The sequence below is a fragment of the Pleurodeles waltl genome, chromosome 4_2 (genome assembly GCF_031143425.1).
Source record: "Pleurodeles waltl isolate 20211129_DDA chromosome 4_2, aPleWal1.hap1.20221129, whole genome shotgun sequence".
Lineage (NCBI taxonomy): Eukaryota > Metazoa > Chordata > Amphibia > Caudata > Salamandridae > Pleurodeles > Pleurodeles waltl.
This window is the reverse complement of record NC_090443.1, coordinates 339,135,572-339,150,281: the sequence shown is the minus strand read 5'-3', so window position 1 is coordinate 339,150,281 and position 14,710 is coordinate 339,135,572. Positions and strand designations below refer to the sequence as shown.

General features: G+C 45.3%; 1 protein-coding gene across 2 annotated transcripts in view; it reads right to left on the bottom strand.

Moving 5' to 3' along the window:
• Positions 1-14,710, bottom strand: part of SH3BP1 (SH3 domain binding protein 1) — a 128,864-nt gene that overhangs the window by 2,029 nt on the left and 112,125 nt on the right. The window lies entirely within an intron of this gene.

Here is a 14,710-nt window from a genome sequence, read left to right as displayed (position 1 = left end):
GTCCGAAAGGGGGGGCGCCAAGTAGTTTGCAAGGGGGGGGGGGGGGGGGCGGCTACTGGACCCAGGCAAAACGGTATTCTTTCACAAAAATGCTCCCTTTCCTCAAGCAAGGAAACCTTTTTTGAGGCCCATTGGTGCACCCTAGTGCCCTCTTGTGGCTATTTATGATTGTGCTCTAAGTCAGCTCCAGCCCTTAATATAGCAGTTTCCAAGAGTGTTGCCTGAATCACTGTCCTGTTGCTTCACAACTACTTCGCAGAGCTCAATAATTTGCATGCTTAACCTACCTATAGGCTTGGTCTATAATTAATAAAGTTAAATGCCTATACGCTGTCTGTTTAAAAACTGGAGGGAACGGGAGAAGGGACTTAGGAAGATCAAAGATTAATGTTAAATGTGATGGTCACTTAGATTCTAGTGCTGGCTGAAGCATGCCCTCTGTCCGACTTTCTTCAACTGCTGCTCTCCACAATGTATCAGTGTGTTGAGCATGGGCGTCAATTCACCAAAATGCCAAATGTACCGGAGGTGACACCACATACCATGTAACATTTATTTCGACTCGCGCACACATTTACACACACACACACATTCTTAAACTATCATATAAACACTCACCTGCAAGCAAGCACATAACATACATTTAAAAGCATGTTTGCTTACCCTAGCTCCCAGATAGGGTCACATTCAAGCTAATTGTACTTCATTTTCTATTACACGAATAGTGAATAATGTTATTAACTATTTGTGGAATAAAAACATTTACAGGAACCCAGGAAAGTTGAGCCTTAACCGACGTCCATGAGGATGAGCTGCCCCGTGTTCCAGGCACTGAGTGTAGCCACCTCTGAGGCCAGGGGTCGCAAGGGGCAAGCCAGGTGTCGCACCTGCGACCCCTGGCGACCCCTAAATGACATCCATGGTGTTGAGCATCATTGGCCATGTGTCCCCAGTCCGTGCATGTGGTCAGTATCTAGTTACATACACTCGAGTTACACCTTTCTTCCAGGATTGCTCTTTCATTGTGCTTGTTGGAGATCAAACTTATGTTCTTGGTGGCAGTGACAATGGGAAAAGAATCAAAGTAATGGCCAATATTTGAAAGGTGGCCTGATGTGTTCAATCTCTGTCCAATAAATGTCCGAGTAGCTCTGATTTAGCTTGAAGGTGATTTATGAAAAGCAGGTGATTTGGCTAATTTCGAAGTGGGTATTAGAGCGTTTCTAATACCTCGACATGTTCTTTTACGAAGGAGCAGCCAGAAAATTGAAATAATCCCCACTTGAACTATAGCTCTAAAGACACGGAGCATGCATGCGAGCAAACCCAACCCTTCTTCCTTTACCCCTTCCTTCTCCTCCCAAACACCCATCCATCGATCCTGTAACTGTTCTATCTATTCATTTGCCCATTATTTCACCTTTCCATCTATCCGACCATCCATCCATCCATCAATCCATCCATCCACTCTTACTCATCTGTCCATTATTCACCTTTTCATCCATTCTCCCTTTCATCTATTGATCCTTTTACTCTTCAATCTGCCCTTTCACCCTTCTGTCCACTCATTCTTTCATCCTTCTTTTCACCCATCCATCTGGCCTTTCACATTTTCTTTCAAATGTTCTTTCTCCTCTCACTCTTCCTTTTTCCTCTGATTCTTTCTTGACCTTATCATTTCATCTTCTATTTCTCTCCTTTTTAGGTCTCGCCTAGGCAGCGCTTGCGCTGTCTCTTCGAGATGTGTTGTTTTAATAATATGGGCTTTAAGTACCGCCCATGTTTATAATTGGGTAGTTTTACTGCCTTTGCTAAATAGTTGATTTAGATTGGTGTAAGTGCTCCCTCCCATAAGGACTGCTCCCTGTTACATGTGTCCTATCTCTTCACGCTGTTTATCTCACTTTGTCCGCACTCTTTTTTTTTTTTTATTGGAACAAACTCCCATGACTATAATGACGACAGCAACGCATTTGAACAACTATAATGGTTTGTTTTTCATTTTTGACTTTCTGCTGGTCGTTTATTTTGTGTTTGATGTTTTGCTGCCCGTTTATTTTTAAATATCATTTATTAGTGTTTTTTTTATTTTTTATTTGCAAAAACAATTTTGTACGTTTTAGAGGTCTGTTATTGTTTTCCTCAAAAACGTGGTCAACACTACTAATGTTCATGAACAAATGGAATGTTCTTTTTTTCTTATTTTTTTTTTAACTCTTTTAGCTGCTCCTGTTTTTTATCATTTCAGCTGACTTTGTCTTTTATTTTAAGAAAGAAGAGGGATGTAGTTTTAGAGGCTTGTTTTTGTTTTATTTTTTACAGTTCATCAAACCAGACTCACCAGCAGGAAGGGCACCCTGGGCAGCCAGCCTTCATCTCTGGGAGGGGTGAAGGGAATGTGAAGCTATGGTCTGCTCCATTTGACTATGACTAGAAACAAGGGCAGAGGTCAGCACAAGAAGATGTCTTACTGATATCACTATGAATCCTGCCTGCTAAAAGACCCACAGCAATGGAAGAAAACGTGTGTTTTAAGGAGCTGAACGGCATAATATAAGATCATATTTTCCGCATCATTCTCTGTCCTAACAGCAGTTCAGTTCGGCTAAACATGTCATGGTCGCTCAGGCCTTACAACATATTTAACTAAACTCCTCTAGATAATTTAGATGCGTGGGAAGCGGGTGGAATGATGCTATCCGAACACCCCCAAACACCCTAGGAATAACAGACCAACCCTTTCTAGCATGTGGGCTCAAACCTCTATTTTACCATAATGTAGCTTTTTCGACATTTTTACGGTCATTGTAATGTATTGTAGCCTTTTCAATAAACTGTTGCAACATTCTTAAAGATACTTTATCTCAAAGCTATTGCTGTGTTTGTAAAAACATTTTTTGTCACTTGGCCTCTCACTCTTCTTTCTTTCCCCTATCTCCGTCACTCCTTATTTTTCATCCTTCTTTTAACCGGATCCCTCCCTTTTTTCTCCCTGTTCTCTGTATCTTATTCTCCCTCAGTTTCCTTTACTCACCCTACGTATATACTTTTTTCATTTCCTCTCCAGCAACTCCTCTCTCACCCCCCCTTTCAATACCCAAGGTTCTTGGTCCACAATCACCCAGGTGTGCCTCGAGCTCGTACAAGTCTTTGCTGGATCCCCACGCAGTCCAGTAATTCGACACAATGAGCTCATTCCCCAGCTCTGCATGTAACCCCACCAGTGCCAGGCACCTCTAACCGCCACCCTCCCCCCAGCTCCCAGCTGTGCAAGGGCTTGAAGCCAATCTTGCGAGTGAGTGAGTCACACTCTAATGCTACCACTTAGGATTGAAAGGAAACTGATCAATTTGTGCATCCAGAAGATGAGTTTGTGCTCCACATTGTATGATTTATCCAGGTTTTCACACAGCACTGAAAGCCTAGCACACTTTGGTTTATTATGTCGTAGAACGAGGTGTAGTGCTGGGTGGCTGTGTTTTGACTCCATTCATCCTCTCAGTGCATGCACACCCGTTGTGAGATGGGTGTTCTGTTTATGGGACTACTACAAAGGGACTATTCAGCCTCAAGGCTACCCACAGAGAAAAGCAGCCTCCTCAAGCCTGGGCAGCTTGGTATGCACTACATTTAAACTTAGTGGCAGTGCACGATTTAAGTCACCGAGCACGTAGATGTTTGAAAAGGGTTCTCAGACTAGTACCTTTGATCTCCTGCCAAATTCTTTGACCTCGTCCTGCATCATCGGAACCACCAGCTCTATTAGCCCCTGCTAATCCTCCAAGACTGATCCCAAAGTCGAATTAGATCCTTGCCCCATCCAATGCTGACTATCCTCCCCATGGTCACTGCTTCTGTGCTGTTTCTGGTGTGCATGTGAGGGAAGCTTGCACTGCATCTGTTCTTTGTATAAGGAAAGCTTGCATTGTACATTCTCTGAGAGGGAAACTTGCACTACGTCTGTGCTGTATTTGTAGTGTGTGAGGGAAGCTTGTGCTGCTGGTGCCTGTCCTGTATCTGCTGTGTGTGAGGGAAGCTTGAACTGCTGCTGCCTTGTATCTGCACTGTTTGTGAGGGAAGCATGCCCTGCTGTTCCCTGTGCTGTATCTGCTCTGTGTGAGTGAAGCTTGCACTGTTGCCTGTAGTGTATCTGCGGTGTGTGAGGGATGCTTGCATTGTACCTTCTGTGTGAGTGATGCTTGCATTGCATTTTCTATGTGAGGGACGCTTGCATTGCACCTTCTGTGTGAGGGATGTTTGCACTGTAACTATGGTGTGGGGGAAGCTTGCATTGTACCTTCAGTGTGAGGAAGCTTGCATTGTACCTTCTCTGTGGTGGAAGCTTCACTGCTGCTGTGCTGTTACTGGTGTGTGTGATGGAAGCTTGCACTGCTGCCGCCTTTGCTGTATGGAAGCGTGCATCATTGCTGTGCTGTATCTGCTGTGTTTGAATGACATTTCCACTGCTGTTACCTGTTCTGTACCTGCTGTGTGAGAGGGAAGCTTGCACTGCTGCTGTGCTATATCTGTTGTGTGTGAGGGAAGCTTGCACTGCCTGTGCTGTATCTGCTCTGTGTGTGAGGGAAGCATGCACTGCTGCTGCCTTTTCTGTGTGTGTGTGTGTGTGTGTGAGGGAAGCTTGCACTGTTGCCTGCAGTGTATCTGCTCTGTGTGTGTGTGGGAAGCATGCACTGCTGCTGTGCTCTATCTGCGGTGTGTGCAGGAAGCTTACACTGCTGCTGCCTGTGCTGTATTTGCTCTGTGTGTGAGTGAAGCTTGCATTGTTGCCAGTACGTTATCTTCTGTATGTGAGGGATGCTTTAATTTTAGCTTCTGTGTGAGGGATGCTTGCATTGTACCTTCTGTATGAGGGAAGCTTGAAATGTACCTTCTTTGTGAGGGAAGCTTGCACTGCTGCTTGCACTTTACCCTTCCTTGTGTAAGGGAAGTTTGAACTGTTGCTGTGCTGTGTCTGCTGTGTGAGAGAAGTTTGCACTGCTGCTGCCTTTGCTGTATTTGTGTGTGTAAGGGAAACGTGCATTGCTGCTGCACTGTATCTGCTGTGTGTGAAGGAATTTTTCACTGCTGTTGCCTGTGCTGTATCTGCGGTATGTGAGGGAAGCTAGTGCTGTTGATCTGCTGTATCTATGCTGTGTGTCAGAGAGGCTTGCACTGCTGCTGCCTGTGGTGTATCTGCTTTGTGGGAGAAAAGCTTGCATTGTACATTCTCTGTGAGGGAGAATGCACTGCTGCCTGTGGTGTATGTGTTGTGTGAAGGAAGCTTGCACTGCTGCTGTGCTGTATCTACTGTGTGTGAGAGAAGCTTGCACTGCTGCTGTGCTGTATCTCCTGTGTGTGAAGGAAGCTTGCACTGCTGCTACCTGTGCTGTATCTGCTCTGTGCGTGGTGGAAGCTAGCAAGGTTGCTGTGCCTTTTTATGCAAGGAAAGTTTGCACTGCTGCTGCCTGTGCTGTAGCAGCTCTGAGTGTGAGTGAAGCTTGCACTGTTGCCTGTAGTGTATCTGCTGTGTGTGAGGGATGGTTGCATTGTACCTTCTGCATGAGGGATATTTGCGTTGTACTTTATGTGTGAGGGAACCTTGCAATGTACCTTCTCTGTGGGGTAAGCTTGCACTGTATCTGTTCCTTGTGTACGGGAAGCATGCATTGTACATTCTCTGAGAAGAAAGCTTGCACTGGTGCTGTGCTGTGTCTGCTGTGTGTGAGGGAAGCCTGCACTGCTACTGTCTGCGCTGTATGAGGGAAGCTTGCACTGATGTAGTCCGGTATCTGCGCTGTGTGTGAGGGAAGCCTGCACTGCTGCTGTGCTGTCTCTGCTGTGTGTGAGGGAATCTTGGCCTGCTGCTGCCTTTGCTGTATCAGCTTTCTGAGTAACGGAAGCTTGCATTGCTGCTGTGCTGTATCTGCTCTGAGAGAAGCTTACACTGCTGCTGTATGTGCTGTATCTGCTGTGTGTGTGAGGGAAGCTTGCACTACTGCAGTGCTGTATTTGCTCAGTGTGAAGGGAAGCTTGCACTGCAGCTGCCAGTGCTGTATCCACTCTGATTGTGAGTATAGCTCCCACGGCTGCCTGTACTGTATCTGCTATGTGTGAGGGAAGATTGCCTTGTACCTACTCTGTGAGGGAAGCTTGCACTGCTGCTGTGCTGTATCTAGTGTGTGTTGCACTTCTGCCTGCACTGTATCTATTCCTTGTATAAGAGAAGCTTGCATTATACATTCTCCGAGAAGGAAGCTTGCACTGCTGCTGTCCTGTCTGCTGTGTGTGAGGGAAGCTTGCATTGCTACTGCCTGTGCTGTATCTGCTGTGAGGGAAGCTTGCACTGCTGCTGCCTGTGCTGTGTCCACTCTGTGTGTGAGTATAGGTTGCACTGCTGCCTGTACTGTGTCAGCTGTGTGTGAGGAATTGGCATTGTACCTTCTCTGTGAGGGATCATGTGCTGCTGCCTGTGGTGTATTTGCTGTGTACGATTGAAGCTTGCACTGCTGATGTGCTGTATCTGCGGGAAGCTTGTACTGCTGCTTCCTGTGCTGTATCTGCTATGTGTGTGAGGGAAGCTTGCACTGCTTCAGTGCTGTATCTGCTTAGTGCAAGGGAAGCTTGCACTGTGGCTGCCTGTACTGTATCTGCTCTGTGTGTGAGTGAAGCTTGCATTGTTGTGTGTACTGTATCTGATGTGTGTGAGAGATGCTTGCATTGTACCCTGTGTGTGCATTGTTGCATGTACTATATCTGCTGTGTGTGAGGGAAGCTTGCAACGCACCTTCTCTTTAAGGGAAACTTACACTGCTGCTGTGAGGTGTGTAGTGTGTGTTGCACTGCTGCCTGCACTGTATCTGTTCGTTGTGTAAGGTAGGCTTACACTGTACATTCTCTGAGAGGGAAGCTAGCACTGCTTCTGTGCTGTCTGCTGGGTCTGAGGGAACCTTACACTGCTCCTGCCTGTGTTATATCTGCTGTGTGAGGGAAGCTTGCATTGCTGCTGTGCTGTTTCTGCTCTGTCTGCGAGGGAAGCTTGCACTGCTGCGGTCTATGTTGTATCAGCTGTGTTTGGGAGGCATGCACTGCTGCTGCCTTTGCTATATCTGCTGTGTGTGAGTGAAGCCTGCACTGATACCTGTACTGTATCTCCCGTGTGTAAGGGAAGCTTGCACTGATGCTGCCTATGCTGTATCTGCTCTCTGTGTGAGTGAAGCTTGCATTGTTGCATGTGGTGTATCTGCTGTGTGTGAGGGGTGCTTGCATTGTACCTTCCGTGTGAGGGACGCTTGCATTGTACCTTCTGTGTGAGGGAAACTTGCAATGGACCTTCTCTGTGAGGGAAGTTTGCACTGCTGCTGTACTGTATCTGGTGTGTGCGAGGGATGCTTGCACTACTGCCTGCACTGTAAATTTTCCTTGTGTAAGGTAAGCTTGCATTGTACATTCTCCAAGAGGGAATCTTGCACTGCTGCTGTGATATATCTGCTGTGTGTGAGGGAAGCTTCCACTGCTGCTGCCTGTGCTGTATCTGCTGTATTGTGTGAGAGAAGCTTACACTGGTGCTGTGCTGTATCTGCACTGTGTGTGAGGGAAGCTTGCACTCCTGCTGTTCTGTATCTGCTGTGTGCCAGCTGCACTGCTGCTCCCTGTGCTGTATCCACTCTTGAGTGAAGCTTGCACTGCTGCCTGTACTGTATCTGCTGTGTGAGGGAAGCTTGCATTGTACCTTATCTGTGAGAGAGCATGCACTGCTGCCTGTGGTTTATCTGCTACGTGTGAGAGAAGCTTGCACTGATGATGTGCTGTATCTGCTGTCCCTGAGGGAAGCTTGTATTGCTGCTGCCTCTGCTGTATCTTCTCTGTGTATGAGGGAAGCTTGCACTGCTGATGCCTGTGCTGTATCTGCTGTGCGTGAGGAAAGCTTGCACTGCTGCAGTGCTGTATCTGCTCAGTATGAGGGAAGTTTGCACTGTTGCTGCATGTGCTGTATCTGCTCTGTGTGTGAAGCTTGAATTTGTGTGAACTCTATCTGCTGTTTGTGAGGGATGCTTGCATTGTACCTTCTGTGTGAAGGATGCTTGCAACGTACCTTCTGTGTGAGGGAAGGTTGCAATGCACCTTCTCTGTGAGGAAAGCTAGCACTGCTGCTGTGCTGTATCTGGAGTGTAAGTTGCACTGCTGCCTGCACTGTTTCTGTTCCGTGTGTAAGGGAAGCTTACACTGTACATTATCTGAGAGGGAAGCTTGCACCGCTACTGTGCTGTGTGTGAGGGAAGCTTGCACTGCTGCTGTGCATGTGCTGTGTGTGATGGAAGCTTGCATTGCTGCTGTACTTGTGTGTGAAGGAAACTTGCACTGCTGCTGCCTTTGCTGTGTCTGTTGAGTGTGAGTGAAGCTTGCACTGCTGCTTGCATTGTATCTTCTGTGTGTGAGGGAAGCTTGAATTTTACCTTCTCTGTGAGGGAGCATGCACTGCTGCCTATGGTGTATCTGCTGTGCCTGAGGGAAGCTTGTATTGCTGCTGCCTCTGCTGTATCTTCTCTGTGTATGAGGGAAGCTTGCACAGCTGCTGCATGTGCGGTATCTGCTCCATGTGTGAGTGAAGCTTGCATTGTTGCATGTACTGTATCTGCTGTGTGTGCGGGATGCTTGCATTGTATCTTCTGCGTGACAGATGCTTGCATTGTACTTTCTGTGTGAGGGAAGCTTGCACAGCTTCTGTGTTGTATTTGGTGTGTGTGTTGCACTGCTGCCTGCGATGTGTCTGTTTCTTGTGTATGGGAAGCTTGCACTGTACAGTATCTGAGAGGGAAGCTTGCCCTGCAGCTATGCTGTCTGCTGTGTGTGTGGGAAGCTTGTACTGCTACTGCCTAAGCTGTTTCTGCTGTGCGAGGGAAACTTGCAGTGCTGCTGTGCTGTATCTGCTGTGTGAGTGAAGTTTGCATTGTTGGGTGTACTGTATCTGCTGTGTGTGAGGGATGCTTGCATTGTACCTTCTGTGTGAGGGAAGTTTGCAACGTACCTTCTCCATGGGAAGCTTGTACTTCTGTTGTGCTGTATCTGGTGTGTATGAGGGAAGCTTGCACTACTGCCTGCACTGTATCTGTTCCTTGCATAAGGGAAGCTTGCATTGTACATTCTCTGAGAGGAATGTTTGCACTGCTGCTGCCTGTGTTGTATCTGCTGTGTGAGAGAAGCTTGCACTGCTGCTGTGCTGTATCTGTTTTGTGTGAGGAAGCTTGCACTGCTGCTGCCTTTGCTGTATCTGCTGTGTGTAAGGGAATCTTGCATTGCTGCTGTGCTGTATCTGCTGTGTGTGAGGGAGGCTTACACTGCTGCTGCCTGTGTTGTATTTGATCTGTGTTTGAGTGAAGCTTGCACTGTTTCCTGTGATGTATCTGCTGGTGTGTTTCTTTGCTTTTCATTCAGATTGTTTTTCTCCTTTATTAATAAAGAATCACTTTGTTTTGTTGCTTATCATGTACACTTTCGGACTCTTAAAATAACTGAACTATTAACACTATTAACAATATATATATATATATATATACATATATATATATATATATATATGTATGGCAGTTGGTTGCGGGCTCCAAAACGCCGGTGGGCTTGGTGAATGGAGTGACTGCTGTCCATGCTGCCAAATATCCTGTTTGTCTCGAAAATCCCCAAAGAGAGGCTGGCACTCTAAAAGTGGTTCTGTAAATTAATTTATTCAGGACAAGGTATAAACATTGACACGTTTTAGCTACAAGTCTTGGTCACATGATGTTTATACCTAGGCCTGATTAAATAATTAAATTACTGATGGAGTGGCATTTCTAGAGAAAGAGAATATATATAATAATATCTATAGTCAGCATATAAACAATAATAATCTGCATATAAACTACACATAGTGTGTATATATATATATATATATATATATATATATATATTACACACCTGTATTTCTATATATATGCTCATCAGCTTTATAACTGTACCTCTACCAACCTGACCAGTAATTGACTTTCTGCTATTCCTCCTCAAAACAAAACCTTCTTAAAAATTCCTTACAGATCAAGCTACAGTTAATCCTACTCATGGAATATGGTGTTATCCACAAAGTCCATTACACTCAGGCTAGCCCACAACATGCTTTTTTTGCCAAGATCTTTCTTTCTTGGAGAGCCATTGGGATTCACCACCAAATCACTCCTCCCGCCGCCCCCCTCCCCCATATACCTTGCTGGTAGCTTAAAAAACCAGGCCATTTGTAAGGTATTCGCTTTAATAACCCTGCATATAAATTATTAGGTGCCCCAAGGAGTCTCCTAATATATAATTCAGAAGGCGAATCTCCCAAAGTGAGGTTTGTTGCAGATTTTGAAGTATTTTACCATCTCTCCTTGACGAGACCCCCTTGCTGTCTCATCCTCTTTAATGCCACACCTTCAATCATGTGTACAGATTTCTTTCCTGCTGCTTTCTTCTAAAAAGTTTACGGCATAAAGTTTCCTAAAACCCACCTTTAGACAATGTAACGTGAGGGACTCACCTTAAATTAACCTCTTATAGAGCATACAGAATTATATCCCTAAAACCGATATCACACAATATATAGGGGCTCATTTCCACCTATTTACTTTAAGAATTGTTTTTCACACATTAGTAAAATAAAGCACAGGATAATAGTAGCGTTGTTCTTTAAGCGATGAGCTTAAAAGCACAAACTAAATAAAAGTTAAATGTGCTCGGGAAAGTGAGTTTATGTCCCTTCACTATGCAAAAGCGAACTTGTTTCCATTAGGCATTTACTGCTAGAAATCTAGATCTTCATTTATATCTATTCTATACAGCTCTCACCCCTATATATTCAACATGCCACATAATTTCACTACACTAATACACTCCACACCACACAATTCCACAACTAACAACTGCAATTCAAACTACAAATTTCCACTCCACAGCACACACATCCCCCACACTCCAAAACAAAACACATATATAGCAAACATTCTAATTTACTACGCCAATAGCTCGAAGTCTAACAAATGCGAGACCTGCGAGATGGAATAGTCCAAATTGCAACATTTTTAGAGTCTGGTGGTTAGTGATGGGAGTCACGGTTCCCTGTTACAGCTCAGGCTATAGCAAGTCTATGTTTCCTGAATTACTATCATCTGTGCAATAACTTGCTGAGGTGTCAGCACAGCGCCAAACACGGAGAGTACGCCAACCTTTTCATTAGCTGTCGGCAGAGGTGCCACCAGCCTCCACAGGCCCCATTCAACCCGAGGCCTATGCATGTGTCTGGGGTGTGGGGTCTCTTTCTGCAGGGGTGCCCGAACATTGTACGTTCCCTCACTGAGCGTTGCTACTTCCGTGCCCCATTACCAGTGAAATATTGTTGCCTTTCTCTGTCAGGTAATACAACTTCTTTATGCATAGTAGGTTACTCAGAGGTTTTGCGATTGGTGTGTGAGGCAAGGGTCTGTGAAATTTGTCACCAAACAGGTCATCTTTTCTATGTACATAAAGGTGATAAAACTGTAAAGATTCCTTCAAAATTACAGTCTGCACTATATAAGTTGTTTTATTGTGCAGTTTCCGCCCTCCTAGAATTGTAATGCGTGAAAGCGTACTCTGGAAGGATTTATGCAGGCTCCAGCGTTTTCAAACATGGTCTATTAACTGTAAATAATATACAATATAATCACTTTTCCAGCAGAAATAGGGCCTGGAGGTCAGAGGGTAAACTCCTAGCAGGGTCTACTTTGCCTTTCAACAATCTGGGCTCAAGGGAACTGTTGCTTCAGTCTTGTAGCACTTATATATATTCTGAGAATTGCAATGGACCTGATATTGTTATCAGATTAAAATGGTTTTGCTGATAAGTAAATATTATAGGTTACACATTTTATAAATATTAAAGTGAACGATGTTTATTATTTGAAATTCCACGTGTGCGTCTCACTCTCTCTCCATCTCTCTCTCTCTCTTTTTTTTTGGGGGGGGAGGGGGGAGGCACAGGGAGTCACGGATGGGAGTCACGGAGGAGAGTGACAGGACATTGACATAGCTGGCACGTGGCCCTTGGTCTGGTATGGCTTTCTAGCTAAAGTTACTTTGCCTTCCACACTGTTCTATGATCCTTTACAAAGAGCGGGCCATTGCTGATATTATCTTATTACTTGGCCTCATCCTAATTCTACTCGTGTTGGAGTGCCACTCATAATGTCACATATAATTCACTAAAAAGGAAATGGCACATATATGCACGCTCAGAACGTAGCAGCTACGTGGCTGAAAGGACTGGACTGCTGACAAACTAGCGTCTACTGTGTTACTCCGGGCAAGAACATGGCACAGCCGGATGGGCCTCCATACCGCACCCCAACCATGCTTGAGTCTGGGTGGTCAAGTACAGGCATGAGCAGGGCGCAGTGTCTCTACCTGTTGCAAACCCTGCCACCTTTTCAGACCCAGCCCGCCGCCCACCATCCCCGTAACCCTGCCCGAAGTTTGCTAAACCTGCTAGATGGCCTCTGCAATCTCACATTACACACTCCCTCTACAACCCTCGCTCTAGCTCTCCCTTCGGCTGCTGGTGTAAAGCTAAATGTATCCATGTGCAGGACCCGAGCTAGGCAGTGTGAAGCCAAAGGGCAGCTCCTTCCTTCCAGGGCCTCTCTCTAGCTGGACCTACTGTCTCTTAAATAGTGCCCCATTAGCTTTCTAACTCTCTGCTATTCCTTGATTACTCTCACTGCCACCGCTCGCCTTAAAAACCATCTCCTTCCCTCTCCTGAGCCCTCCTGCCCCGCATTATTATGTTATGTTCTCAGCATTTGTATAGCGCCTTCAACAGGGAAAGGCACTGAAGCACAATGTGGGTGCTCTTTGTAAATGGCTCTGGGGATGTCCAACGATCTGTTCTGTATGGTGATTAAATAAGAAGCTTGTGCAAAGTCCACTTCATTTACATTCCTGGACTGGCGCGTGGTGTCCCAAGGCCTGCGTAGAGGGACTGTGGTTGGCGATCTCTTGGCAAGAGCATGAGCTCCCAGTCTCTTGTGACCAATGCATGGTACTTACACTGAGCTCCAGCCAATGGTGGAAAGTATTTACGTGGCAGCCTGCCACCTGCATAAAGAGAGGTTTGTTTGTTTCCTGTTTTTCTCACTAATGTGCCTCTGCGCTGTTACTCCTCCTACCCATCACAAGCGACTAATCATTCCAACATGCTGATAACCTGCTTTCGCCTCCCTCCCTCTAAGGCCCCAGATATTGTGATCTGATTTCAACTTGCAGCCTATTGGTGGCAGTTTTGTTATTTGGTGGTTGTTGCTCTTCTCATCTGGTCATACACAGTTATCCCAGAGAAACCAGCCATCTTGAGGTGGTTTGTGCAATCAACAGCGGTCTACTGGAATGGAGACCAGTGAGGTCTTCATGTACCCATCAGCCTTCTACCTCCTGAAACTGAGGCTTCCTCCTCCCCCTCAACCTACCTTTCCCTGTACTAATCACCCTCCACACTCCCAGGCGCAACCTCCACAATCAACTGAACGTCAGTAACCGGACCTCAAACTGAAAACTAGACTTCTCTTCATTATCAAAACATTGCCAGGAGACAACACAACACCTTACTCACAGGACTATTCTAGGCAGATACAGAGTCCGCACAAGAAATCACGCCAAGATGACAGAAAAAGAATTAATAACATCTTAATGAACAGGATTTACCAAGACTTTGCTTCTGCTGAATAAAAAAATAAAAATCACTTTTTATCAATTGCTCAACTCACCCAAGCATCTCTTGTTCATGCCTACTGATACACAGGATCGCCACCAAAAATATTCAGATGTTTTCCTTGAAGCCATCAGTGACGGGTCCATAACCCACAACAGTGTCTGCATCTTTGGAGACTTGAACTTCTGCTTTTACCAAACAAAACTCCTCCTGTTAAACAGAAATGTTTCAAACTCTTCCAAGTTGCCCCTGGACTGACATGCTCAGCTGGACACACACAGGGTGCGATCTTCTCCCCACCAAGACTCATGAAAGTAATATAAAATGTCCCCATCATCTGTTTCTGCCACCTCACCTCCTTTTTGTAGCAGGTCCACAATTAACACTTGCATTATATGTGAATCACAAGACCTCCTGCAGATGGTGGTACAAGCTCAATTTTATCACACCCAATCTCACATCATTGTCTTCTGCAAGCCAGTTGCATGACAGAAGTGAAGCAAAGTTATCACTGGCTACAAAGGGCTTCAACAGACCCTTCATGATCTGATTGTGCTGGAAACATCGACTGAAAACAATCTTGTCTCAACACAAATGTGAAAATATTGAAAACAAAAAAACAGATTGTTTGAACTTTATTCAACAAATCAAATAAACACAATGACAAGCTTCACGTTCATTGTTAGCCTAGAACCTACAAATTAGCTATCAGAAAAACCAAAAAATCTTTCCCACTTCCATTGGATCTACAAAGCATCATGCCCATACAGGGAACTTTACAGGATCCTCTCTGACTTCTGCAGCCAACACTGTCAACAAGATCGCATGCTCAAACCTTTGAAATGCCCTTTCAGGCCATCTGCTCAGAAAAATAACAAGAACCTGGAACAGAACATCACAAGTAAGTCTGACAGCCATTTCCGGCCTTAGACCATAAGACGCATCACAATGTCTTTTGGCAGA